Source organism: Bufo bufo, chromosome 9 (assembly GCF_905171765.1).
Source record: "Bufo bufo chromosome 9, aBufBuf1.1, whole genome shotgun sequence".
NCBI lineage: Eukaryota > Metazoa > Chordata > Amphibia > Anura > Bufonidae > Bufo > Bufo bufo.
Window position 1 is genome coordinate 3,969,624 of NC_053397.1, and position 27,780 is coordinate 3,997,403.

The following is a 27,780-nucleotide window of genomic DNA, read 5'->3' on the forward strand; positions in this document are numbered from 1 at the left end:
TATATATATACAGTATTCTGTCCTCTGTAGTATATATATATAGTATACTGTCCTCTGTAGTATATATACAGTATACTGTCCTCTGTAGTATATATACAGTATACTGTCCTCTGTAGTATATATACAGTATACTGTCCTCTGTAGTATATATACAGTATTCTGTCCTCTGTAGTATATATACAGTATACTGTCCTCTGTAGTGTCAATTACTTTACACAGTTTAGTGTCATCTGCAAAAATTTATATTTTACTGTACAAGCCTTCTACAAGATTCTACATTAATAAATATATTGAAGAGAATAGGGCCCAATACTGACCCCTGAGGTACTCCACTAGTGACAGTGACCCCTCCAGTACTTACCCCTGTGGTACTCCACTAGTGACAGTGACCCCTCCAATACTGAACCCTGAGGTACCCCACTAGTGACAGTGACCCCTCCAATACTGAACCCTGAGGTACCCCACTAGTGACAGTGACCCCTCCAGTACTGAACCCTGAGGTACCCCACTAGTGACAGTGACCCCTCCGGTACTGACCCCTGAGGTACCTCACTAGTGACAGTCACCCCTCCAATACTGAACCCTGAGGTACCCCACTAGTGACAGTGACCCCTCCGGTACTGACCCCTGAGGTTCCCCACTAGTGACAGTGAACCCTCCAATACTGAACCCTGAGGTACCCCACTAGTGACAGTGAACCCTCCGGTACTGCCCCTTGAGGTTCCCCACTAGTGACAGTGACCCCTCCGGTACTGACCCCTGAGGTACCCCACTAGTGACAGTCACCCCTCCAGAACTGACCCCTGAGGTATCCCACTAGTGACAATCACCCCTCCAGTACTGACCCCTGTGGTACTCCACTAGTGACTGTGACCCCTCCAATACTGACCCCTGTGATACCCCACTAGTGACGGTGACCCCTCCAGTACTGACCCCTGAGGTACCCCACTAGTGACAGTGACCCCTTCAGTACTGACCCCTGAGGTACCCCACTAGTGACAGTGACCCCTCCAGTACTGACCCCTGAGGTACCCCACTAGTGACAGTGACCCCTCCAGTACTGACCCCTGAGGTACTCCACTAGTGACAGTGACCCAATCTGAGTGTGTACCATTAATGACCACCCTCTGTTTTCTATCCCTCAGCCAGTTACTTACCCACATTCAGACGTTTTCTCCCAGTCCGAGCATTCTCATTTTATATACTAACCTTTTATGTGGTACAGCGTCAGATGCTTTGGAGAAGTCCAGATACACGACATCCATTGATTCGCCGCTGTCAAGTCTAGAACTTACCTCCTCATAGAAACTGATTAAATTAGTTTGACATGACCGATCCCTCATGAAGCCATGCTGATATGGCGTTATTTGCTTATTTCCGTTGAGATGCTCTAAGATAGCATCTCTTAGAAAACCTTCAAACAGTTTACCCACAACAGATGTTAGACTTACCGGCCTATAGTTTCCAGGCTCTGTTTTCGGACCTTTTTTGAATATTGGCACCACATTTGCTATGCACCAATCCTGTGGGACATTCTCTGTCAGTATAGAGTCCGCAAATATCAGAAATAAGGGTCTAGCTATGACATTACTTAATTCTCTTAGGATACGGGGGTGTATGCCATCTGGACCCGGCCATTTGTCTATTTTAATCTTTTTAAGACGCTGTTGTACTTCTTCCTGGGTCAGACAGGACACTTTTATTGGAGAATTAACTTTTACATTCTGCATTTCATCTGACAGTTTATTTTCCTCAGTGAATACATTGGAGAAAAAAATATTTAATAGTTTTGCTTTCTCCTCCTCGCTCTCTGCGACTCCCCCCTCATTACTCTGTAGAGGGCGACACCTTCAGATTTATACTCTTTACCATTTATATAACAAAAGAACATTTTAGGGTTAGTTTTGGTCTCTTTGGCAATTAATCTCTTGGTCTCTAGTTTGGCTGCTTTTATTTGTTTTTTACATGTTCTATTTTTTTTCCTTATAGTTTTTCAGTGCTTCCTCGCTACCCTCCTGTTTTAGTGATTTAAATGCTTTCTTTTTGTCATTTATTGCTTTCTTTACAGTTCTGTTTATCCACATTGGTTTCTTTTTGTTCCTTAACCTTTTATTCCCATACGGTCTGTACCTATCACAATGAGATTTTAGGATGCTTTTAAAAATCTCCCATTTTGTGGCTGTATTTTTATTTTTGAGGACTTTGTCCCAGTTAGTTAGGCCTATGGCCTCTCTTAGTTGGATAAATTTAGCTTTTTTGAAGTTTGGTATTTTTGTTCCTCCCTGAAGAAACACTCTTTTGAATGATAATTGGAAGGTTATTACTTTCTGGTCACTATTTCCCAGGTGTCCCCCGACCTGCACGTCTGTTGTTCTGTCAGGTCTATTGGTTAATACTAAGTCCAGTATGGCCGTCCCTCTAGTCGGGTCCTGAACCAGTTGGGAGAGGTCATTGTCTTTGGTTATTGCCAATAACCTGTTTCCCTTATGAGATGTACAGGTCTTAGTTTCCCAGTCTATATCTGCGGAGTTCCCCCATAATAACCTCCTCGTTATGATTTGCCGCCTCGTCTATCTCGTTTAGTAGTAGATATTCTGTGGACTCTGGTATATTAGGTGGTTTATAGTAAACTCCTATTAGTAATTTATTGTTGTTTTTAGCTCCATGTATCTCTCCCCACAGAGACTCCACATGTCCATGTCCCTTACTTATATCTTCACGGACTGTGGGCTTTAGACAGGACTTTACATAAAGGAGAACCCCTCCCCCTCCCCCTCTTCTGTTTAGACGATCCTTTCTAAACAGACTGTAACCTTGCACATTAACTGCCCAGTCATAGCTATCATCCAGCCGTGTCTCAGTTATTCCCACTATGTCATAGCTATCATCCAGCCATGTCTCAGTTATTCCCACTGTCATAGCTATCATCCAGCCGTGTCTCAGTTATTACCACTGTCATAGCTATCATCCAGCCGTGTCTCGGTTATTCCCACTGTCATAGCTATCATCCAGCCGTGTCTCAGTTATTCCCACTGTCATAGCTATCATCCAGCCGTGTCTCAGTTATTCCCACTGTCATAGCTATCATCCAGCCGTGTCTCAGTTATTCCCACTGTCATAGCTATCATCCAGCCATGTCTCAGTTATTCCCACTGTCATAGCTATCATCCAGCCGTGTCTCAGTTATTCCCACTGTCATAGCTATCATCCAGCCGTGTCTCAGTTATTCCCACTGTCATAGTCCTCCTCACACATCACTAACTCCAGTTCCCCGGAGGTTCTGGTCCCTCCTTCCATTCCCCCCCCCCAGTCCCACTACCTGCCCCCGGTCTCTATCTGCACTTTCTTCCCCTCCTATAATGTAATTACCCCCCAGTCCCTAGATTAAACCCTCCTCCAACCTTCTTGCCATCTTCTCCCCCATTGAGGTGCGGCCCGTCCCCACGATGGAGCCTGTACAGAGAAGTCGCCCAGTTCTCCAGGAACCCAACCCCCTCCTTCCGACACCAGTTCTGGAGCCACTTGTTCCCCTCCCTAATCTCCCGCTGCCTTTCTTCTGTGGCTCGTGGTACCTGCAGTATTTCGGAAAACACTACCTTCGAGGTCCTTGCCCTAAGCTTTTGACCTAAATCCCTAAAATCATTTTTATGGACGCTCCACCTACCTCTAAACACGGACTCCGGCAATGTGCGTTCCAGTGCTTATTAGAAAATGCCTAATCTTGTCTGCAATTGCCGACAAGAATAGGACATGTTCTATTTTTTTCGGGAACGGAATTGCGGGTCCACATTTCCGGATCCGGGCTGCACATTGTGCGGCCCTATAGAAATGAATTGGTCCGCAATTCCATTCCACAAAATGTGGAACACAATTGCGGACGTGTGAATGGACCCTAACTTTGTCATTGGTTCCGATACGGACCATGACCGCTGGGTCTTCTCCAGCCCCTCCCAGTAATCTGTCACCCGAGCCGCGATGTGTCGAACTCTAGCGCCAGGAAGACAGCGCAGCGTTGGACGATCCCGGTCTTTGTGACAGATCGCCCTATCTGTCCCCCTAATAATGGAGTCCCCACTACCAGCACCCGTCTGCCCTGCCCTCCTGGGCCCCTGATTACTGGGGCCGACATTCCCCTGACCGGCGGAGGAAGGGTCCGGCTGCAGCCGTCCCTGGACTGACAACCCCCTCATCTGACAACCTCCGGGCTAGCCTCCCTGCACTGCTCCCTCGACCCCGCTCTCTAACCGTTACCCATTGCTGCACTGTCTTCTCCCCCTGGCCAGCGCTTGTCTCTCTTGTTGGCCTAATCCCATATGGAATGTGTATGGCCGGGTGTCATGGTTGCCTCATTGACCCCCCCCTCCCACAGAGCACCTTTCAGGGATTGTCAGCGCCTTCCAGAAATATCTGCATTTAGACTGCGCAGGAATGTGTCCATCTGAGGCTCGGGGTCCAGGGGCCCCTTGGGACCCCACAGGCTGCGGCCATATAATCCCCTGGGATTCCCCAGATCACACAGGGTTGTCAGACATTAACCCCTCACACTTCTTAGCTTTTCTTCTCTTGTTGTTTGGTTTAGCTGATACACTCGAGCATGTCCACAGCTGTGGCTGCGTTACATTTACAGCAGGTTACACTTATTTGTTTCATCTTTTTGGTCCCTGGTGCTGCCCTCCGCTACGATACCCTTACCTATAGCACCTTCATCGACAGTGCCATCACCTATATCACCCTCAGCTGCAGTGCCATCACCTATAGCACCTCCATCTACAGTGCCATCACCTATAGCACCTCCATCTACAGTGCCATCACCTATAGCATCAGCACTGTAAATGAGGGTCCTATAGGTGACGACACTGTAGATGAGGGTGCTATAGGTGATGACACTGTAGATGAGGGTGCTATAGGTGATGACACTGTAGATGAGGGTGCTATAGGTGATGGCACTGTAGATGGGGTCCTACAGGTGAAGACACTGTAGATGGGGTCCTACAGGTGAAGACACTGTAGATGAGGGTGCTATAGGTGATGGCACTGTAGATGAGGGTGCTATAGGTGATGGCACTGTAGATGGAGGTGCTATAGGTGATGGCACTGTAGATGGGGTCCTACAGGTGAAGACACTGTAGATGAGGGTGCTATAGGTGATGGCACTGTAGATGAGGGTGCTATAGGTGATGGCACTGTAGATGGAGGTCCTATAGGTGATGGCACTGTAGATGGAGGTCCTATAGGTGATGGCACTGTAGATGGAGGTGCTATGGGTGATGGCACTGTAGATGGAGGTCCTATAGGTGATGGCACTGTAGATGGAGGTGCTATGGGTGATGACACTGTAGATGGAGGTCCTATAGGTGATGGCACTGTAGATGATGATATAGGTGATGGCACTGCAGATGGGGTCCTATAGGTGATGGCACTGTAGATGGGTCCTATAGGTAATGGCACTGTAGATGGAGGTGCTATAGGTGATGGCACTGTAGATGAGCATCCTATAGGTGATGACACTGTAGATGGGGTCCTATAGGTGATGACACTGTAGATGAGGGTGCTATAGGTGATGGCACTGTAGATGGGGTCCTATAGGTGATGACACTGTAGATGAGGGTGCTATAGGTGATGGCACTGTAGATGAGCATCCTATAGGTGATGGCACTGTAGATGGGTCCTATAGGTGATGGCACTGTAGATGATGATATAGGTGATGGCACTGTAGATGGAGGTCCTATAGGTGATGGCACTGTAGATGGAGGTCCTATAGGTGATGGCACTGTAAAAGATGATATACACTCACCTAAAGAATTATTAGGAGCACCTGTTCTATTTCTCATTAATGCAATTCTCTAGTCCACCAATCACATGGCAGTTGCTTCGATGCATTTAGGGGGGGCTCCTGGTCAAGACAATCTCCTGAACTCCAAACTGAATGTCAGAATGGGAAAGAAAGGGGATTTAAGCCGTTTTGAGCGTGGCATGGTTGTTGGTGCCAGACGGGCCGGTCTGAGTATTTCACAATCTGCTCAGTTACTGGGATTTTCACGCACAACCATTTCTAGGGTTTACAAAGAATGGTGTGAAAAGGGAAAAACATCCAGTATGCGGCCGTCCTGTGGGTGACAATGCCTTGTGGATGCTGGAGGTCAGAGGAGAATGGGCCGACTGATTCAAGCTGATAGAAGAGCAACGTTGGCTGAAATAACCACTCGTTACAACCGAGGTCTGCAGCAAAGCATTTGTGAAGCCACAACACGCACAACCTTGAGGCGGATGGGCTACAACAGCAGAAGACCCCACCGGGGACCACTCATCTCCACTACAAATAGGAAAAAGAGGCTACAATCTGCACGAGCTCACCAAAACTGGACTGTTGAAGACTGGAAAAATGTTGCCTGGTCTGATGAGTCTCGATTTCTGTTGAGACATTCAAATGGTAGAGTCCGAATTTGGGGTAAACAGAATGAGAACATGTCTCCATCCTCTGATGGCTACTTCCAGCAGGATAATGCACCATGTCACAAAGCTCCAATCATTTCACATTGGTTTCTTGAACATGACAATGAGTTCACTGGACTAAAATGGCCCCACAGTCACCAGATCTCAACCCAATAGAGCATCTTTGGGATGTGGTGGAACGGGAGCTTCGTGCCCTGGATGTGCATCCCTCAAATCTCCATCAACTGCAAGACGCTATCCTATCAATATAGGCCAACATGTCTAAAGAATGCTATCAGCACCTTGTGGAATCAATGCCACGTAGAATTAAGGCAGTTCTGAAGGCAAAAGGGGGTCCAACACCGTATTAGTATGGGGGCACTAATAATTCTGTAGGTGAGTGTAGGTGATGGCACTGTAGATGATGATATAGGTGATGGCACTGTAGATGGGTCCTATAGGTGATGGCACTGTAGATGAGCATCCTATAGGTGATGGCGCTGTAGATGAGGGTGCTATAGGTGATGGCACTGGTGTGGGCGCTATGCCATCACCTGTGGCATGGTAATGTATAGAGAATCTAAAGACAGACTGACGGTGTCAGTATAATCCACCTCCTGAATTGGGATCAACTTTGTTCCAGAATTTTACAGCCGCTTTCATGATGACCTCGTATAGAAGGAGCAGCAATATGGTGGCCCCTGGGCGTCGTGGCGCTCGTAAATCCTGCCAAGGCCGATGCTGACAATAGGATTTCTCCAGGCACTAAACTTCTATACGATTATCTGTGTTTGCGCTTTTCTGCTGTAGCGCCGGTTTCACAGTAATAAAGCTTTCCGCGTGCTTTTAGTGTTTTTAAAAACGACTTGACTTTCAAGCATTTTTCATAAAACTGTCATAAAAACGCAGCAACCAGAAGGCACCAGACGCTGTGTGAGCCCAGCCTGAAGGTGCATGTCCTCCGGCCGAGCGCGCTGCCGGAAATATTCTGTGGGTGAAAAATCCGCAGCAAGTGCATAGTAAGGGTATGTATAGATGTGTTTTTTGTAGGCGGATTTTTGATGTCCGTGTTTTTTTCTTTAACCAATGGACTTCAATACAAAACTTCAGTTCATCAGCACCAAAAACCGCTCGTTAACCCCACGGACGCGCACAGAGCAGGTTTTCACGCTTCCCATTGAAATGAATTGGAGGCTGTTTTGAGGCATTTTTTCGGCCCTGATTTTAAGATGGAAACGCTCCGAGACCAGCGACAAAAAGACGTTGTGTGAACTGGTCCTAAGGGTATGTTTAGACGGCGGATTCTGTCTGCAACAAAATCCCGGTGTGTCCCGCGGCAGAAGCCGCTGCGCGGTGGGTTCAGCCGTGGGTTTTCACGTGGACCTGCTCCAGATTTAGCTCCATTGAATGGAGGCTCCCGCTGCGGTAAATGCGCCAAGAATTGACCTGTGCATTCTCCGTGCGGCAGAAACCCTCGGCCGCATGAGCTGCAGCGCGGTCGCCCATTGAAAACGGTGTGAGGCAGTTTCACCGCATATTCGCCTGGTTTTCGGCACAGAATCCGCACTTAAGGGGTTGTCGGGGTTCAGGGCTGAAGCCGGACATAGCCCCATTTTCACCCTCCGGCCCCTCTGACATTTCATGCTCCGATGCCCCCTGCCATTTTGCAGGCTAGGGCAGGAGTAAAGCCCACCCTTTAGTGCCAGTGACATCACCGGGCTCACTGCTGGGCAGAAGCCTCCGTCTAGCTGTACCCATGGAGAGCCCGGTACGTCACCAGATCTCCGGAAAAAGCCCTTGCCCTGTGCGATACGGCGCAAGGCAAAGGAGAGCATCAGAGCATGAAACGCTCCAATGCTCATATCAGGGGGGCTGAGTGGAGGAAGATGGCGACATGTCTGGGTTCAGCTCTGAACCTGGACGTCCCCTTTAAGCCTGCATCCAAAACCCTCCATCTGAACATACAGTGACAACATGGGCAACAGGCGCCATTCTGATTACATAGGGGAGCGCCTGATATCATATGGGGGAGCGCCTGATATCATATGGGGGAGCGCCTGATATCATATGGGGGAGCGCCTGATATCATATGGGGGAGCGCCTGATATCATATGGGGGAGCGCCTGATATCATATGGGGGAGTGCCTGATATCATATGGGGGAGCGCCTGATATCATATGGGGGGGCGCCTGATATCATATGGGGGGGCGCCTGATATCATATGGGGGAGCGCCTGATATCATATGGGGGAGGGCCTGATATCATATGGGGGAGGGCCTGATATCATATGGGGGAGGGCCTGATATCATATGGGGGAGCGCCTGATATCATATGGGGGAGCGCCTGATATCATATGGGGGAGCGCCTGATATCATATGGGGGAGCGCCTGATATCATATGGGGGGGCGCCTGATATCATATGGGGGGGCGCCTGATATCATATGGGGGGGCGCCTGATATCATATGGGGGGGCGCCTGATATCATATGGGGGGGCGCCTGATATCATATGGGGGAGCGCCTGATATCATATGGGGGAGCGCCTGATATCATATGGGGGGGCGCCTGATATCATATGGGGGGGCGCCTGATATCATATGGGGGGGCGCCTGATATCATATGGGGGGGCGCCTGATATCATATGGGGGGGCGCCTGATATCATATGGGGGAGCGCCTGATATCATATGGGGGAGCGCCTGATATCATTTGGGGGAGCGCCTGATATCATATGGGGGAGCGCCTGATATCATATGGGGGAGCGCCTGATATCATATGGGGGAGCGCCTGATATCATATGGGGGAGCGCCTGATATCATATGGGGGAGGGCCTGATATCATATGGGGGAGCGCCTGATATCATATGGGGGAGCGCCTGATATCATATGGGGGAGCGCCTGATATCATATGGGGGAGCGCCTGATATCATATGGGGGAGCGCCTGATATCATATGGGGGAGCGCCTGATATCATATGGGGGAGCGCCTGATATCATATGGGGGGGCGCCTGATATCATATGGGGGGGCGCCTGATATCATATGGGGGGGGCGCCTGATATCATATGGGGGAATGCCTGATATTATTTGGGGGAGCGCCTGATATCATATGGGGGAGTGGGGGAGCGCCTGATATCATATGGGGGAGGGCCTGATATCATATGGGGGAGCGCCTGATATCATATGGGGGAGTGCCTGATATCATATGGGGGAATGCCTGATATTATTTGGGGGAGCGCCTGATATCATATGGGGGAGCGCCTGATATCATATGGGGGAGTGGGGGAGCGCCTGATATCATATGGGGGAGGGCCTGATATCATATGGGGGAGCGCCTGATATCATATGGGGGAGGGCCTGATATCATATGGGGGAGCGCCTGATATCATATGGGGGAGCGCCTGATATCATATGGGGGAGCGCCTGATATCATATGGGGGAGCGCCTGATATCATATGGGGGAGCGCCTGATATCATATGGGGGAATGCCTGATATTATTTGGGGGAGCGCCTGATATCATATGGGGGAGCGCCTGATATCATATGGGGGAGTGGGGGAGCGCCTGATATCATATGGGGGAGGGCCTGATATCATATGGGGGAGCGCCTGATATCATATGGGGGAGGGCCTGATATCATATGGGGGAGCGCCTGATATCATATGGGGGAGCGCCTGATATCATATGGGGGAGCGCCTGATATCATATGGTGGAGCGCCTGATATCATATGGGGGAGCGCCTGATATCATATGGGGGAGCGCCTGATATCATATGGGGGAGCGCCTGATATCATATGGGGGAGCGCCTGATATCATATGGGGGAGCGCCTGATATCATATGGGGGAGCGCCTGATATCATATGGGGGAGCGCCTGATATCATATGGGGGAGCGCCTGATATCATATGGTGGAGCGCCTGATATCATATGGTGGAGCGCCTGATATCATATGGGGGAGCGCCTGATATCATATGGGGGAGCGCCTGATATCATATGGGGGAGCGCCTGATATCATATGGGGGAGGGCCTGATATCATATGGGGGAGGGCCTGATATCATATGGGGGAGCGCCTGATATCATATGGTGGAGCGCCTGATATCATATGGGGGAGCGCCTGATATCATTTGGGGGAGCGCCTGATATCATATGGGGGAGGGCCTGATATCATATGGGGGAGCGCCTGATATCATATGGTGGAGCGCCTGATATCATATGGGGGAGCGCCTGATATCATATGGGGGAGCACCTGATATTATACGGGGGAGCACCTGATATTATACGGGGGAGCACCTGATATTATATGGGGGAGCACCTGATATTATGTGGGGTGGAGCACCTGGTATTTTATGGGGGAGCACCTGATGAAGACCCTCGTTCTCAACCATCTTTGCCCTCTGGTGAGATCTTGATTGGATCCACTGCTGTTTGCCTACCAGCCTGGCATCGGGGTGGATGATGCCATCATCTACCTCCTACACCGAGCTCTAACTCACCTGGAGAGGTCTGGGAGCACTGTGAGGATCATGTTTTTGATTTCTCCAGTGCTTTTAACACCATCCAACTTGGACTTCTGAGGGACAAGCTGGAGATGGCAGGAGAGGACCACCACAGGTCACATTGGATACTGGACCACCTCACAGAACACCCACAGTTTGTTAAATCTCAGGGTTGTGTCTCTGACAAGCTGATCGGCAGTACGGGGGCCCCACAGGGCACTCTGCTGGCACCGTCCTCTTCACCCTCTACACTGCAGACTTCTCCATCCACTCCCCAGGCTGCCACCTACACAAGTTCTCTGATGACTCTGCCAAGTTCTCTGATGACTCTGCCATAGTCGGCCTTATCGCAGGTGAGGACGACTCAGAGTACAGACAGGGGACACAGGATTTTGTGGACTGGTGTCAGCAGAACCAGCTCCAGATCAACGCGGGCAAAATGAAGGAGCTGGTGGTGGATTTCTGCAGACACAGGCCCTCTGCTCTGGTTCCGGTGAACATACAGGGAACGGACATTGAGGTGGTGGACTCTTCTAAGTACCTGGGTGTTCACCTGAACAACAACCTGGACTGGAGCCATAACACTGATGGGGCAGAGCAGACTCTATCTGTTGAGGAGACTGAGGTCCTGTGGAGTGCAGGGGACGCTCCTAAAGACCTTCTTTGACTCAGTGGTGGCATCGGCCATATTCTATGGTGTGGTTTGTTGGGGGAGCAGAGATTAGATAAGCTCATTAAGAAGGCCAGCTCTGTCCTAGGTTGTCCCCTGGATCCAGTGCAGGAGGTGGTGACAGAAGAACTTAGACCACGTCTCCCGCCCCATGGATGGAGCTGTTGTGGAGCTGGAGAGCTCCTTCAGTGACTGCTGCATCCTAGGTGCACCAAGGGACGTTATCGGAGGTCCTTCCTCCCAGCAGCGGTGAGGACTTATAACCACCACTGGTCCCAGAAACCAGTAGTGAATTTTTTAAGTAAATTCTGTGTTATGTTTTTCTTGTATTTTACTTTTATTTTGCTCCTGTTGTGAATGTGATCGCTGCTGTTATGCCAAAATTTCCCCCCTGAGGGACAATAAGGGGATTTTCTTCTTCTTCTTTTCTTCTTCTTCTTCTTCTCCTTTTTTCTTCTGATATTATACGGGGGAGCGTCTTATATCATATGGGGGAGCACCAGAAATTATATAGGAAGCGTCTTATATCATATGGGGGAGCACCAGAAATTATATGGGAAGCGCCTTATATTATACGTGGGAGCGCCTGATATATGGGGAGCATGAGATATTATATTTGGACTTCTTTTGAAGACACCTCAGGAACGTTATGCTGAATGTTTGCGTTTCCTTGGCTTTGTTCTTGCCGATTATTGCCTCCCCACAGGGCAGATTGTTGCTGTTACTCCCCTTGTGTGCAGCAGCGTTTGCAGGTTATGGACCTTGCTGTCCTTTTACCTCAGTATGGGCCTCGTACTGCTGCTTGTCCGGGTCAGTGACATGGGGGGAGTCTTCCTATGTAAACCCCAGTGAGGGACTGAATGTATGACTGTCCCTCCTTCCCAGCCTGACCTATGTGATATGTCTCCGCAGCCCATAGACCCCCAGTAACCGCACCTTCATCCTCCTCACTTCACATTCCACAAGGGCTGCAAATATTGCAATAAAGCGCAGCGTAGGCGCCATCTGCGTTTGATTTGTCTTGTATCTTGCACCTGTCATACAGAGCGGGTCAACTACTAAAAACCCAACATGGCCCCATCATGGTTTAACCCATCACAAGCCTTATTAACATGGATTTGTCACTTATTCTATTGAGAATGCTATGGTCATCCTCTCCCCTGAAATGGCTGATAACAGGGAGCAATAGACTGTATTCTCCTGTCCTACAGTCATCCTCTCCCCTGAAATGGCTGATAACAGGGAGCAATAGATTGTATTCTCCTGTCCTACAGTCATCATCTCCCCTGAAATGGCTGATAACAGGGAGCAATAGATTGTATTCTCCTGTCCTACAGTCATCCTCTCCCCTGAAATGGCTGATAACAGGGGGCAATAGACTGTATTCTCCTGTCCTACAGTCATCCTCTCCTCTGAAATGGCTGATAACAGGGAGCAATAGACTGTATTCTACTGTCCTACAGTCATCCTCTCCCCTGAAATGGCTGATAACAGGGGGCAATAGACTGTATTCTCCTGTCCTACAGTCATCCTCTCCCCTGAAATGGCTGATAACAGGGGCAATAGACTGTATTCTCCTGTCCTACAGTCATCCTCTCCCCTGAAATGGCTGATAACAGGGAGCAATAGATTGTATTCTCCTGTCCTACAGTCATCCTCTCCCCTGAAATGGCTGATAACAGGGGGCAATAGACTGTATTCTCCTGTCCTACAGTCATCCTCTCCCCTGAAATGGCTGATAACAGGGGGCAATAGACTGTATTCTCTTGTCCTACAGTCATCCTCTCCTCTGAAATGGCTGATAACAGGGGGCAATAGACTGTATTCTCCTGTCCTACAGTCATCCTCTCCCCTGAAATGGCTGATAACAGGGGGCAATAGACTGTATTCTCCTGTCCTACAGTCATCCTCTCCTCTGAAATGGCTGATAACAGGGAGCAATAGATTGTATTCTCCTGTCCTACAGTCATCCTCTCCCCTGAAATGGCTGATAACAGGGGGCAATAGACTGTATTCTCCTGTCCTACAGTCATCCTCTCCCCTGAAATGGCTGATAACAGGGGGCAATAGACTGTATTCTCCTGTCCTACAGTCATCCTCTCCCCTGAAATGGCTGATAACAGGGGGAAATAGATTGTATTCTCCTGTCCTACAGTCATCCTCTCCCCTGAAATGGCTGATAACAGGGAGCAATAGATTGTATTCTCCTGTCCTACAGTCATCCTCCCCCCTGAAATGGCTGATAACAGGGAGCAATAGACTGTATTCTCCTGTCCTACAGTCATCCTCTCCGCTGAAAAGGCTGATAACAGGGGGCAATAGATTGTATTCTCCTGTCCTACAGTCATCCTCTCCCCTGAAATGGCTGATAACAGGGGGCAATAGACTGTATTCTCCTGTCCTACAGTCATCCTCTCCCCTGAAATGGCTGATAACAGGGGGCAATAGACTGTATTCTCCTGTCCTACAGTCATCCTCTCCCCTGAAATGGCTGATATCAGGGAGCAATAGACTGTATTCTCCTGTCCTACAGTCATCCTCTCCTCTGAAATGGCTGATAACAGGGGACAATAGACTGTATTCTCCTGTCCTACAGTCATCCTCTCCCCTGAAATGGCTGATAACAGGGGGCAATAGACTGTATTCTCCTGTCCTACAGTCATCCTCTCCCCTGAAATGGCTGATAACAGGGGGCAATAGACTGTATTCTCCTGTCCTACAGTCATCCTCTCCCCTGAAATGGCTGATAACAGGGGGCAATAGACTGTATTCTCCTGTCCTACAGTCATCCTCTCCCCTGAAATGGCTGATATCAGGGAGCAATAGACTGTATTCTCCTGTCCTACAGTCATCCTCTCCTCTGAAATGGCTGATAACAGGGGACAATAGACTGTATTCTCCTGTCCTACAGTCATCCTCTCCCCTGAAATGGCTGATAACAGGGGGCAATAGACTGTATTCTCCTGTCCTACAGTCATCCTCTCCCCTGAAATGGCTGATATCAGGGAGCAATAGACTGTATTCTCCTGTCCTACAGTCATCCTCTCCTCTGAAATGGCTGATAACAGGGGACAATAGACTGTATTCTCCTGTCCTACAGTCATCCTCTCCCCTGAAATGGCTGATAACAGGGAGCAATAGACTGTATTCTCCTGTCCTACAGTCATCCTCTCCCCTGAAATGGCTGATAACAGGGGGCAATAGACTGTATTCTCCTGTCCTACAGTCATCCTCCCCCCTGAAATGGCTGATAACAGGGAGCAATAGACTGTATTCTCCTGTCCTACAGTCATCCTCTCCCCTGAAATGACCGATAACAGGGAGCAATAGACTGTATTCTCCTGTCCTACAGTCATCCTCTCCGCTGAAATGGCTGATAACAGGGGGCAATAGACTGTATTCTCCTGTCCTACAGTCATCCTCTCCGCTGAAATGGCTGATAACAGGGGGCAATAGACTGTATTCTCCTGTCCTACAGTCATCCTCTCCCCTGAAATGGCTGATAACAGGGGGCAATAGACTGTATTCTCCTGTCCTACAGTCATCCTCTCCCCTGAAATGGCTGATAACAGGGGGCAATAGATTGTATTCTCCTGTCCTACAGTCATCCTCTCCCCTGAAATGGGTGATAACAGGGAGCAATAGACTGTATTCTCCTGTCCTACAGTCATCCTCTCCCCTGAAATGTCTGATAACAGGGGGCAATAGACTGTATTCTCCTGTCCTACAGTCATCCTCTCCCCTGAAATGGCTGATAACAGGGAGCAATAGACTGTATTCTCCTGTCCTACAGTCATCCTCTCCCCTGAAATGGTTGATAACAGGGGGCAATAGTCTGTATTCTACTGTCCTACAGTCATCCTCTCCTCTGAAATGTCTGATAAAAGGGGGCAATAGACTGTATTCTCCTGTCCTACAGTCATCCTCTCCCCGGAAATGGCTGATAACAGGGGGCAATAGACTGTATTCTCCTGTCCTACAGTCATCCTCTCCCCTGAAATGGCTGATAACAGGTAGCAATAGATTGTATTCTCCTATCCTACAGTCATCCTCTCCCCTGAAATGGCTGATAACAGGAAGCAATAGACTGTATTCTCCTGTCCTACAGTCATCCTCTCCCCTGAAATGGCTGATAACAGGAGGCAATAGATTGTATTCTCCTGTCCTACAGTCATCCTCTCCCCTGAAATGGCTGATAACAGGGGGCAATAGACTGTATTCTCCTGTCCTACAGTCATCCTCTCCCCTGAAATGGCTGATAACAGGGGGCAATAGACTGTATTCTCCTGTCCTACAGTCATCCTCTCCCCTGAAATGGCTGATAACAGGGAGCAATAGATTGTATTCTCCTGTCCTACAGTCATCCTCTCCCCTGAAATGGCTGATAACAGGGGGCAATAGATTGTATTCTCCTGTCCTACAGTCATCCTCTCCCCTGAAATGGCTGATAACAGGGAGCAATAGATTGTATTCTCCTGTCCTACAGTCATCCTCTCCCCCGAAATGGCTGATAACAGGGGGCAATAGACTGTATTCTCCTGTCCTACAGTCATCCTCTCCCCTGAAATGGCTGATAACAGGAGCAATAGACTGTATTCTCCTGTCCTACAGTCATCCTCCCCCCTGAAATGGCTGATAACAGGGGGCAATAGACTGTATTCTCCTGTTCTACAGTCATCCTCTCCCCTGAAATAGCTGATAACAGGGGCAATAGACTGTATTCTCCTGTCCTACAGTCATCCTCCCCCCTAAAATGGCTGATAACAGGGGGCAATAGATTGTATTCTCCTGTCCTACAGTCATCCTCTCCCCTGAAATGGCTGATAACAGGGGGCAATAGACTGTATTCTCCTGTCCTACAGTCATCCTCTCCCCTGAAATGGCTGATAACAGGGAGCAATAGATTGTATTATCCGGTCCTACAGTCATCCTCTCCCCTGAAATGTCTGATAACAGGGAGCAATAGACTGTATTCTCCTGTCCTACAGTCATCCTCTCCCCTGAAATGGCTGATAACAGGGGGCAATAGACTGTATTCTCCTGTCCTACAGTCATCCTCCCCCCTAAAATGGCTGATAACAGGGGGCAATAGATTGTATTCTCCTGTCCTACAGTCATCCTCTCCCCTGAAATGGCTGATAACAGGGAGCAATAGACTGTATTCTCCTGTCCTACAGTCATCCTCTCCCCTGAAATGGCTGATAACAGGGGGCAATAGACTGTATTCTCCTGTCCTACAGTCATCCTCTCCCCTGAAATGGCTGATAACAGGGGGCAATAGATTGTATTCTCCTGTCCTACAGTCATCCTCTCCCCTGAAATGGCTGATAACAGGGGGCAATAGACTGTATTCTCCTGTCCTACAGTCATCCTCTCCCCTGAAATGGCTGATAACAGGGGGCAATAGACTGTATTCTCCTGTCCTACAGTCATCCTCTCCCCTGAAATGGCTGATAACAGGGGGCAATAGATTGTATTCTCCTGTCCTACAGTCATCCTCTCCCCTGAAATGGCTGATAACAGGGGGCAATAGACTGTATTCTCCTGTTCTACAGTCATCCTCTCCCCTGAAATGGCTGATAACAGGGGGCAATAGACTGTATTCTCCTGTCCTACAGTCATCCTCTCCCCTGAAATGGCTGATAACAGGGAGCAATAGACTGTATTCTCCTGTCTTACAGTCATCCTCTCCTCTGAAATGGCTGATAACAGGGGGCAATAGACTGTATTCTCCTGTCCTACAGTCATCCTCTCCCCTGAAATGGCTGATAACAGGGGGCAATAGACTGTATTCTCCTGTCCTACAGTCATCCTCTCCCCTGAAATGGCTGATAACAGGGGGCAATAGATTGTATTCTCCTGTCCTACAGTCATCCTCTCCCCTGAAATGGCTGATAACAGGGGGCAATAGACTGTATTCTCCTGTTCTACAGTCATCCTCTCCCCTGAAATGGCTGATAACAGGGGGCAATAGACTGTATTCTCCTGTCCTACAGTCATCCTCTCCCCTGAAATGGCTGATAACAGGGAGCAATAGACTGTATTCTCCTGTCTTACAGTCATCCTCTCCCCTGAAATGGCTGATAACAGGGGGCAATAGACTGTATTCTCCTGTCCTACAGTCATCCTCTCCCCTGAAATGGCTGATAACAGGGGGCAATAGACTGTATTCTCCTGTCCTACAGTCATCCTCTCCCCTGAAATGGCTGATAACAGGGGGCAATAGATTGTATTCTCCTGTCCTACAGTCATCCTCTCCCCTGAAATGGCTGATAACAGGGGGCAATAGACTGTATTCTCCTGTTCTACAGTCATCCTCTCCCCTGAAATGGCTGATAACAGGGGGCAATAGACTGTATTCTCCTGTCCTACAGTCATCCTCTCCCCTGAAATGGCTGATAACAGGGAGCAATAGACTGTATTCTCCTGTCTTACAGTCATCCTCTCCCCCGCCAGCTTTCTCCCCCGCCAGCTTTTCCTATCGGATTCCTTAGCTAAATTCACATTTTAGGACTTTTTTTCTCATGTGCTAGAACTTATAGAAACACTGGCCTGGTAACCCATAGCAACCAATCACGGCCTTCAGTTTTTCCAGCACTGCTCTCACTGATTGGTTGTGGTAACCCATAGCAACCAATCGCAATGCAGCTTTCATTTCTCCAGCCCTGTGTTGTGATTTGTTGCTATGGGCGACCGTCATTCTGTAGCTCAGGGTCTGAATGACTGAGGGGGGAACGTCTATGTGTCTGTGCATGAGGGGCCTGACGTGTCTGTGGTAACAGCGCAGTAATAGATTCTTCTTTTCATGTCACACACATCAAAATGGCCGCTCATCCTTCTGCCTGACATGTGACCTCCGCATTACTGCTGATTGGCAGAGGTGTAACTTGAGGCTTCTGGGGCCCAGCAGACCTATGACAGGGCCCCATCATATGCAGTGTATAGAACTGTAGAGAGACCCCGGGGCAGAACTCCCTGCAGCGCGTGTCTGGCTCTGCTGTGCCGTGCAGGTGGTGGTGTCAGAGCCATATGTGACTCACTGCGAGTGGGACATCAGGCGCCTTATCAGCTCTTTAAAGTAGTTTTCCATTGTGACTGTTACCTTAATTAGATCCGCAGCGGAATTCATATAAAGCTTAACCCCTCATCTGCCGCCTCCCTGTCACTGTGCTCTTGGTCACAGGTAACAGACGCTGAGTGACAACCACTAGTGGCAACAATCACACTGCATGAAGTTGTCACCCAGATCATGAATGTAATGTGATGTACACAGTGACTGCACCAGCAGAATAGTGAGTGCAGCTCTGGAGTATAATACAGGATGTAACTCAGGATCAGTACAGGATAAGTAATGTATGTACATAGTGACTGCACCAGCAGAATAGTGAGTGCAGCTCTGGAGTATAATACAGGATGTAACTCAGGATCAGTACAGGATCAGTAATGTATGTACACAGTGACTGCACCAGCAGAATAGTGAGTGCAGCTCTGGAGTATAATACAGGATGTAACTCAGGATCAGTACAGGATCAGTAATGTATGTACACAGTGACTGCACCAGCAGAATAGTGAGTGCAGCTCTGGAGTATAATACAGGATGTAACTCAGGATCAGTACAGGATAAGTAATGTACGTACACAGTGACTGCACCAGCAGAATAGTGAGTGCAGCTCTGGAGTATAATACAGGATGTAACTCAGGATCAGTACAGGATAAGTAATGTATGTACACAGTGACTGCACCAGCAGAATAGTGAGTGCAGCTCTGGAGTATAATACAGGATGTAACTCAGGATCAGTACAGGATAAGTAATGTATGTACACAGTGACTGCACCAGCAGAATAGTGAGTGCAGCTCTGGAGTATAGCACAGGATGTAACTCAGGATCAGTACAGGATAAGTAATGTATGTACACAGTGACTGCACCAGCAGAATAGTGAGTGCAGCTCTGGAGTATAATACAGGATGTAACTCAGGATCAGTATAGTCTATAGGTGACCCCTGTTCTAGGATTTGGGGGTGCTATACACTCAGGATACCAGCAGTGATGCTGGGGGTTAGTATTTGGGATGAAGCAGGTGAGGATTATTACACGCAGGGTAGACGCGGTGAAGGTCGATCTTTTTCTGCAAACACAATGATTGGCAGATGAGTGTCTGCCTCTGGCGCCCGTGATTTGGGGAGGGTCAGCTGACCGGGGCCGCTTCCACTGTTTGCGTTTGGTAAGGTGAGAGGGTCGCACGCTGATATCAGTCTGTGTTGTGGAGAGTTCATTGTCCTGGAATTTGCTGGAGAGTCCTTCCTTAGTTGGAGCAAGAAACCCCAAGTGTGGGAGGAAGATGGCGCCGGCGTCTGCATCTGCGTGACGGGGCGTTCCCTTCCTTACTGCTCAGGGTCTGTGGGCTGCTTAGTGCTGGGGTCTGCAACACGTGGCCCGTGTATTGCTGAAAAACTCTCTGGGCATGCTGGGAATTGTAGTTTTCCCAGTCTCTGAGAGCATTGTGTTGAGGGCCGCTGCCTTGGGTGCGTTTTCTTCTCATGATCATAAATCCCGTGTTATACTCCAGAGCTGTGCTCAGTGTTCTGAATGATTCAGAGTTGAAGTCTCCTATCATTCCCTGCTTGTTCAGTGTCTGCACAGAGCTAGTTTGTGTGGAGCTAACTGCCCCCTGCGTTACTGGAGCTAAACTGTTAGGTGGTTTCTGTCCACAAACTTACTGACGCTTTCAATAAAAGCAGCAGAATTGTGAGTGCAGCTCTTGAGAATATAATGAGGCAACCCTTTTCGTTCTACTAAAAGTGTCTCCGTTTTGTAGTCGGGTCCAAATTGGTGGAAGGCAGGGCCAACACAAGTAGGCCAGCAGTACCATATCGCGGCACATTATACCGCCCCAACAAAGCCAAATACCACAGTCCATCACAAAATACATCCCCAAAAGCGTCCACTGGCCGGCCATGATGAGGGCTCAGACGGCCCCTGGGCATCGGTCCACCGGGAAACTTCCCTGTAAGGTCTATGGCCAATCCGCCCTGAAGGAGAAGCCGTACACGCAGAACGGTTGCTTCTGTGCGTCGGCCTCACTGGACCAGCACAGGGACACTGGTTATAATGGTGCTGCTGGCTGTGATGATCAGACCATGGCAGCGGTCACTCTGGGTCAGGGGGCTGCAGACCCCCAGAATCTGCTCACCTCTCATTGGCTCCATATATCAGCACATAGGCCGCAGGCCGGGCCGTGTACCCCAGCGCTGCCTCATTGGGGGAGGTTTCCCCTGGCAGCCATTTCTTCCTATAAATACCGAATGGGGTCAGTGCTGAGATCAGGGAGCTCATATCCCACATGCCACCCACCTAGAGGCAAGACGGGGTTAAATTAGGTCAGGGTGTAGTGGGGGCGGGGGGCTGAGGACGTGTCCTGGAGGTGTCAGATGTCCCTGCCTATAACTTTGACATAGCCGAGCTCCATAGTGAGCGCTGCGCTGCGGTGCCCCCCCAGGAGTCATTATGGCGGAGATTCCCTGACTGCTCGCTACCGAACAGCGACAATACGAATAAAACGGAATGGCGGACAGACACATAATTGTTAACAATGCCTTGTTTTAATTCTTGAACATTTTCCACATCTCTGCTTGCTGTTGGTGACTAGCAGCATTCTTGTTTACAATTAGAGACTGAAAACCCTCCCTGACCTAATACTTCTCACAACTGAGGGATTGTTACAGTGTATCCAGTATAGACAATCCACTGGTATATTAACATCCTGAACTCCAGACTGATACATATTACCTGCACTGACACATTGTAACAAACCACCAGGACAGCAGAGAGCTTTGTGCTGCTGCACTGATATATTGTAGCAAACCCTCAGCTGTGAGAAGTATTAAAGGGCTTCTGTCAGCCCACTAAACCGTTTTTTTTTTGTTGTTTACTAATAATCCCTACGCTGCGAGCTCTCCATACATGAGTTAAATAATCATTTTCGTTCAGTAGAATTTGATAAAAAGCGATTTTTAAAATATGTAAATTACCTTTCTACCAGCAGGTAGGGCGGTTACTTTCTGGTAGCAGCCGCATCCTCCGACCCTAATGGCGTCCCCTCCGCATTGTGATTGACAGGGCCAGGGAACGGAATCGTTCTCTGCTGCCCCTGCCTGTTAGCATTCAAAATCTGGCGCCTGCGCCGCGGCCGTACCTATCTTCAATCTGCGCAGGCGCACTGAGAGGCAGCCAATCTCTCCTCAATGCGCCTGCGCCGGGTGTAGATGTGACGTCATCGGCGCAGGCGCATTGAGGATGAAGCGGCCGAGCGAGTGGCCGTCTCTCAGTGCGCCTGCGCAGATTGAAGATAGGTACGGCCGCGGCGCAGGCGCCAGATTTTGAATGCTAACAGGCAGGGGCAGCAGAGAACGATTCCGTTCCCTGGCCCTGTCAATCACAATGCGGAGGGGACGCCATTAGGGTCGGAGGATGCGGCTGCTACCAGCAAGTAACCGCCCTGCTGCTGGTAGAAAGGTAATTTACATATTATAAAAATCGCTTTTTATCAAATTCTACTGAACAAAAATGATTATTTAACTTATGTATGAAGAGATCGCAGCGTAGGGATTATTAGTAAACAACAAAAACAAAAACGGTTTAGAAGCCCTTTAAGTGCAGGTTTCCTTTTCAGTAGGAAGCATGGTTTGGGTAGGTGGCCCTGCACAGCCCAAGACCCCTGGACATAATCCTTCTGCTTCCTAATAAAACAGGTGCAAATGTGCAAAATTAGTGCGATGCGGGGTCGGTGACCAACGGTGCTGAGTCTGAGGGCCGGGCACCCCACATGTGGCACAGCCTGTCTGCGGGCCGGGCACCCCACATGTGGCACAGCCTGTCTGAGGACCGGGCACCCCACATGTGGCACAGCCTGTCTGAGGACCGGGCACCCCACATGTGGCACAGCCTGTCTGAGGACCGGGCACCCCACATGTGGCACAGCCTGTCTGAGGACCGGGCACCCCACATGTGGCACAGCCTGTCTGAGGACCGGGCACCCCACATGTGGCACAGCCTGGCCTCCTGCCCCGTGCAAACTTTAAAGCTGATAACAGAGAAGAATAGAGATCGCCACCTGGATGGGGATTTGTCTCTGCCCCCCCAATAATCCCTCTTTCTGGCTCCATTCTCCGTCACTTTTTAGGTTGCGACATCAGTGACAAGTTGTTGTGGAGGCCGATTGCCAGAAGCGCTGATCGATATCTGTGGCGTCTCTCTGGATTTGCTGACTCTTAGGTGACATTTCATTTGCACTTTCTGGAAAAATACTGAAATGCAGAGAAAGTGGCATTGATCTGTGGTTTGTAGCCGCTGCAGTGCATTGTGGGAGCAGCGACAGGTAGAGCAGTGGGCGCACTTATCACCAACAAACGGTCATTTTACACGACCAGATAAATTGCCCATAGTGAGCGCGGATCGACCCAACAGCGGGACTACATTGTACGTGGTTTACATTTGTTACATTACGTTTGATCGCTTGTCTTTTCTCCTTTCATGCTGATTGTTACAAGTGACAGGTAGAGGACAGGTGGGTGACAGGCAGAGGACAGGTGGGTGACAGGCAGAGGACAGGTGGGTGACAGGCAGAGGACAGGTGGGTGACAGGCAGAGGACAGGTATGTGACAGGCAGAGGACAGGTATGTGACAGGCGGTGGGCAGGTGGGTGACAGGCAAAGGACAGGTGGGTATCAGGCAGAGGGCAGGTGGGTGACAGGTCAGAGGACAGGTGGGTGACAGGCAGAAGACAGGTGGGTGACAGGCGGTGGACAGGTGGGTGACAGTCAGAGGACAGGTGGGTGACAGGCAGAGGACAGGTGGATGACAGGCAGAGGACAGGTGGATGACAGGTAGAGGACAGGTGGGTGACAGGCAGAGGAAAGGTGGAGTACAGGTGGGTGACAGGCAGAGTACAGGTGGGTGACAGGCAGAGGATAGGTGGGTGACAGGCAGAGGACAGGTATGTGACAGGCGGTGGGCAGGTGGGTGACAGGCAAAGGACAGGTGGGTATCAGGCAGAGGGCAGGTGGGTGACAGGTCGGAGGACAGGTGGATGACAGGCAGAGGACAGGTGGGTGACAGGCAGAGTACAGGTGGGTGACAGGCAGAGGACAGGTGAGTGACAGGCAGAGGACAGGTATGTGACAGGCAGAGGACAGGTATGTGACAGGCGGTGGGCAGGTGGGTGACAGGCAAAGGACAGGTGGGTATCAGGCAGAGGGCAGGTGGGTGACAGGTCGGAGGACAGGTGGGTGACAGGCAGAAGACAGGTGGGTGACAGGCGGTGGGCAGGTGGGTGACAGGCAGAGGACAGGTGGATGACAGGCAGAAGACAGGTGGGTATCAGGCAGAGGGCAGGTGGGTGACACGTCGGAGGACAGGTGGGTGACAGATGGTGGGCAGGTGGGTGACAGGCAGAGGACAGGTGGATGACAGGCAAAGGACAGGTGGGTATCAGGCAGAGGGCAGGTGGGTGACAGGTCGGAGGACAGGTGGGTGACAGGCAGAAGACAGGTGGGTGACAGGCGGTGGGCAGGTGGGTGACAGGCAGAGGACAGGTGGATGACAGGCAAAGGACAGGTGGGTATCAGGCAGAGGGCAGGTGGGTGACAGGTCGGAGGACAGGTGGGTGACAGGCAGAAGACAGGTGGGTGACAGGCGGTAGGCAGGTGGGTGACAGGCAGAGGACAGGTGGATGACAGGCAGAAGACAGGTGGATATCAGGCAGAGGGCAGATGGGTGACAGGTTGGAGGACAGGTGGGTGACAGGCGGTGGGCAGGTGGGTGACAGGCAGAGGACAGGTGGGTATCAGGCAGAGGGCAGGTGGGTGACAGGTTGGAGAACAGGTGGGTGACAGGCAGAAGACAGGTGGGTGACAGAACAAGGAAAGTTAGGTAGGGCATAGGTAAGTTACAGGCAGGTGATAGGTGTAGGACCAGTAGGTGACAGGCAGAGGACCGGTAAGTGACAGGCAGGTGACAGGTTTCTGACTTTTGAGGTGTGGCAAGCAAGGAATTTTTATCTCTTTTGAGCTCCTGGGCAGTATATGTTACCTCCTGGGCAGTATATATTACCTCCTGGGCAGTATATATTACCTCCTGGGCAGTATATTAGCTCCTGAGCAGTATATATTACCTCCTGGGCAGTATATTAGCTCCTGTGCAGTATATATTAGCTCCCGGGCAGTATATTAGCTCCTGGGCAGTATATATTACCTCCCGGGCAGTATATATTAGCTCCTGGGCAGTATATATTAGCTCCTGGGCAGTATATGTTACTTCCTGGGCAGTATATTAGCTCCTGGGCAGTATATATTATCTCCCGGGCAGTATATATTAGCTCTTGGGCAGTATATATTAGCTCCCAGGCAGTATATTACCTCCTGGGCAGTATATTAGCTCCTGGGCAGTATATATTAGCTCCCAGGCAGTATATTACCTCCTGGGCAGTATATATTAGCTCCCGGGCAGTATATTACCTCCTGGGCAGTATATTAGCTCCTGGACAGTATATATTAGCTCCCGTGCAGTATATTAGCTCCTGGGCAGTATATATTAGCTCCCGTGCAGTATATTAGCTCCTGGGCAGTATATATTAGCTCCTGGGCAGTATATATTAGCTCCCGGGCAGTATATTACCTCCTGGGCAGTATATATTAGCTCCCGGGCAGTATATTAGCTCCTGGGCAGTATATTACCTCCTGGGCAGTATATATTAGCTCCTGGGCAGTATATGTTACTTCCTGGGCAGTATATGTTACTTCCTGGGCAGTATATTACCTCCTGGGCAGTATATATTAGCTCCCGGGCAGTATATTACCTCCTGGGCAGTATATTAGCTCCTGGGCAGTATATTACCTCCCGGGCAGTATATATTAGCTCCTGGACAGTATATTACCTCCTGGGCAGTATATTAGCTCCGGGCAGTATATATTAGCTCCCGGGCAGTATATTACCTCCTGGGCAGTATATATTAGCTCCTGGACAGTATATTTGCTCCTGGGCAGTATATTAGCTCCTGGGCAGTATATTACCTCCTGGGCAGTATATATTACCTCCTGGGCAGTATATTACCTCCTGGGCAGTATATATTAGCTCCTGGGCAGTATATTACCTCCCGGGCAGTATATATTAGCTCCTGGACAGTATATTACCTCCTGGGCAGTATATATTAGCTCCTGGGCAGTATATTAGCTCCCGGGCAGTATATATTAGCTCCTGGGCAGTATATATTAGCTCCTGGGCAGTATATTAGCTCCTGGGCAGTATATATTAGCTCCCGGGCAGTATATTACCTCCTGGGCAGTATATATTAGCTCCTGGGCAGTATATTACCTCCTGTGCAGTATATATTAGCTCCTGGGCAGTATATGTTACTTCCTGGGCAGTATATTACCTCCTGGGCAGTATATTACCTCCTGGGCAGTATATATTAGCTCCTGGGCAGTATATTAGCTCCCGGGCAGTATATATTAGCTCCTGGGCAGTATATATTAGCTCCTGGGCAGTATATTACCTCCTGGGCAGTATATATTAGCTCCTGGGCAGTATATTACCTCCTGGGCAGTATATATTAGCTCCTGGGCAGTATATATTACCTCCTGGGCAGTATATATTACTTCCTGGGCAGTATATTACTTCCTGGGCAGTATATTATCTCCTGGGCAGTATATATTACCTCTTGGGCAGTATATATTACCTCCTGGGCAGTATATTACCTCCTGGGCAGTATATATTACCTCCTAGGCAGTATATTACCTCCTGGGCAGTATATATTACCTCCTGGGCAGTATATGTTACTTCCTGGGCAGTATATATTACCTCCTGGGCAGTATATATTACCTCCTGGGCAGTATATATTATCTCCTGGGCAGTATATATTATCTCCTGGGCAGTATATATTAGCTCCTGGGCAGTATATATTACCTCCTGGGCAGTATATATTAGCTCCTGGGCAGTATATTATCTCCTGGGCAGTGTATATTACCTCTTGGGCAGTATATATTACCTCCTGGGCAGTATATTACCTCCTGGGCAGTATATATTACCTCCCGGGCAGTATATTATCTCCTGGGCAGTATATATTACCTCCTGGGCAGTATATGTTACTTCCTGGGCAGTATATATTATCTCCTGGGCAGTATATATTACCTCCTGGGCAGTATATATTAGCTCCTGGGCAGTATATATTATCTCCTTGGCAGTATATATTACCTCCTGGGCAGTATATATTAGCTCCCGGGCAGTATATTACCTCCTGGGCAGTATATTAGCTCCCGGGCAGTATATATTTGCTCCTGGGCAGTATATTACCTCCTTGGCAGTATATATTATCTCCTGGGCAGTATATGTTACTTCCTGGGCAGTATATTACCTCCTGGGCAGTATATATTAGCTCCCGGGCAGTATATTACCTCCTGGGCAGTATATTAGCTCCCGGGCAGTATATATTACCTCCTGGGCAGTATATTAGCTCCCGGGCAGTATATATTAGCTCCTGGGCAGTATATTACCTCCTGGGCAGTATATATTTGCTCCTGGGCAGTATATTACCTCCTTGGCAGTATATATTATCTCCTGGGCAGTATATGTTACTTCCTGGGCAGTATATTACCTCCTGGGCAGTATATATTAGCTCCCGGGCAGTATATTACCTCCTGGGCAGTATATTAGCTCCCGGGCAGTATATATTAGCTCCTGGGCAGTATATTACCTCCTGGGCAGTATATATTTGCTCCTGGGCAGTATATTACCTCCTGGGCAGTATATATTAGCTCCTGGGCAGTATATGTTACTTCCTGGGCAGTATATTACCTCCTGGGCAGTATATTACCTGCTGGGCAGTATACTAGCTCCTGGGCAGTATATGTTACTTCCTGGGCAGTATATTACCTCCTGGGCAGTATATTACCTCCTGGGCAGTATATATTAGCTCCTGGGCAGTATATGTTACTTCCTGGGCAGTATATTACCTCCTGGGCAGTATATTACCTCCTGGGCAGTATATATTAGCTCCTGGGCAGTATATGTTACTTCCTGGGCAGTATATTACCTCCTGGGCAGTATATTACCTGCTGGGCAGTATACTAGCTCCTGGGCAGTATATGTTACTTCCTGGGCAGTATATATTACCTCCTGGGCAGTATATTAGCTCCC

At 49.3% G+C, this 27,780-nt stretch overlaps 1 protein-coding gene and 1 long non-coding RNA gene across 3 annotated transcripts in view; both read left to right on the forward strand.

Annotated features, from left to right (window-relative positions):
- SLC38A3 (solute carrier family 38 member 3) overlaps nucleotides 1-27,780 on the forward strand; it is a 73,522-nt gene that overhangs the window by 9,926 nt on the left and 35,816 nt on the right. The gene's annotated exons all lie outside the window — the stretch shown is intronic.
- Nucleotides 1,215-22,637, forward strand: LOC120979740. The gene is made up of 3 exons (XR_005774375.1): nucleotides 1,215-1,226; nucleotides 11,369-11,371; nucleotides 22,393-22,637. It is a non-coding gene; the product is annotated as an uncharacterized LOC120979740 (long non-coding RNA).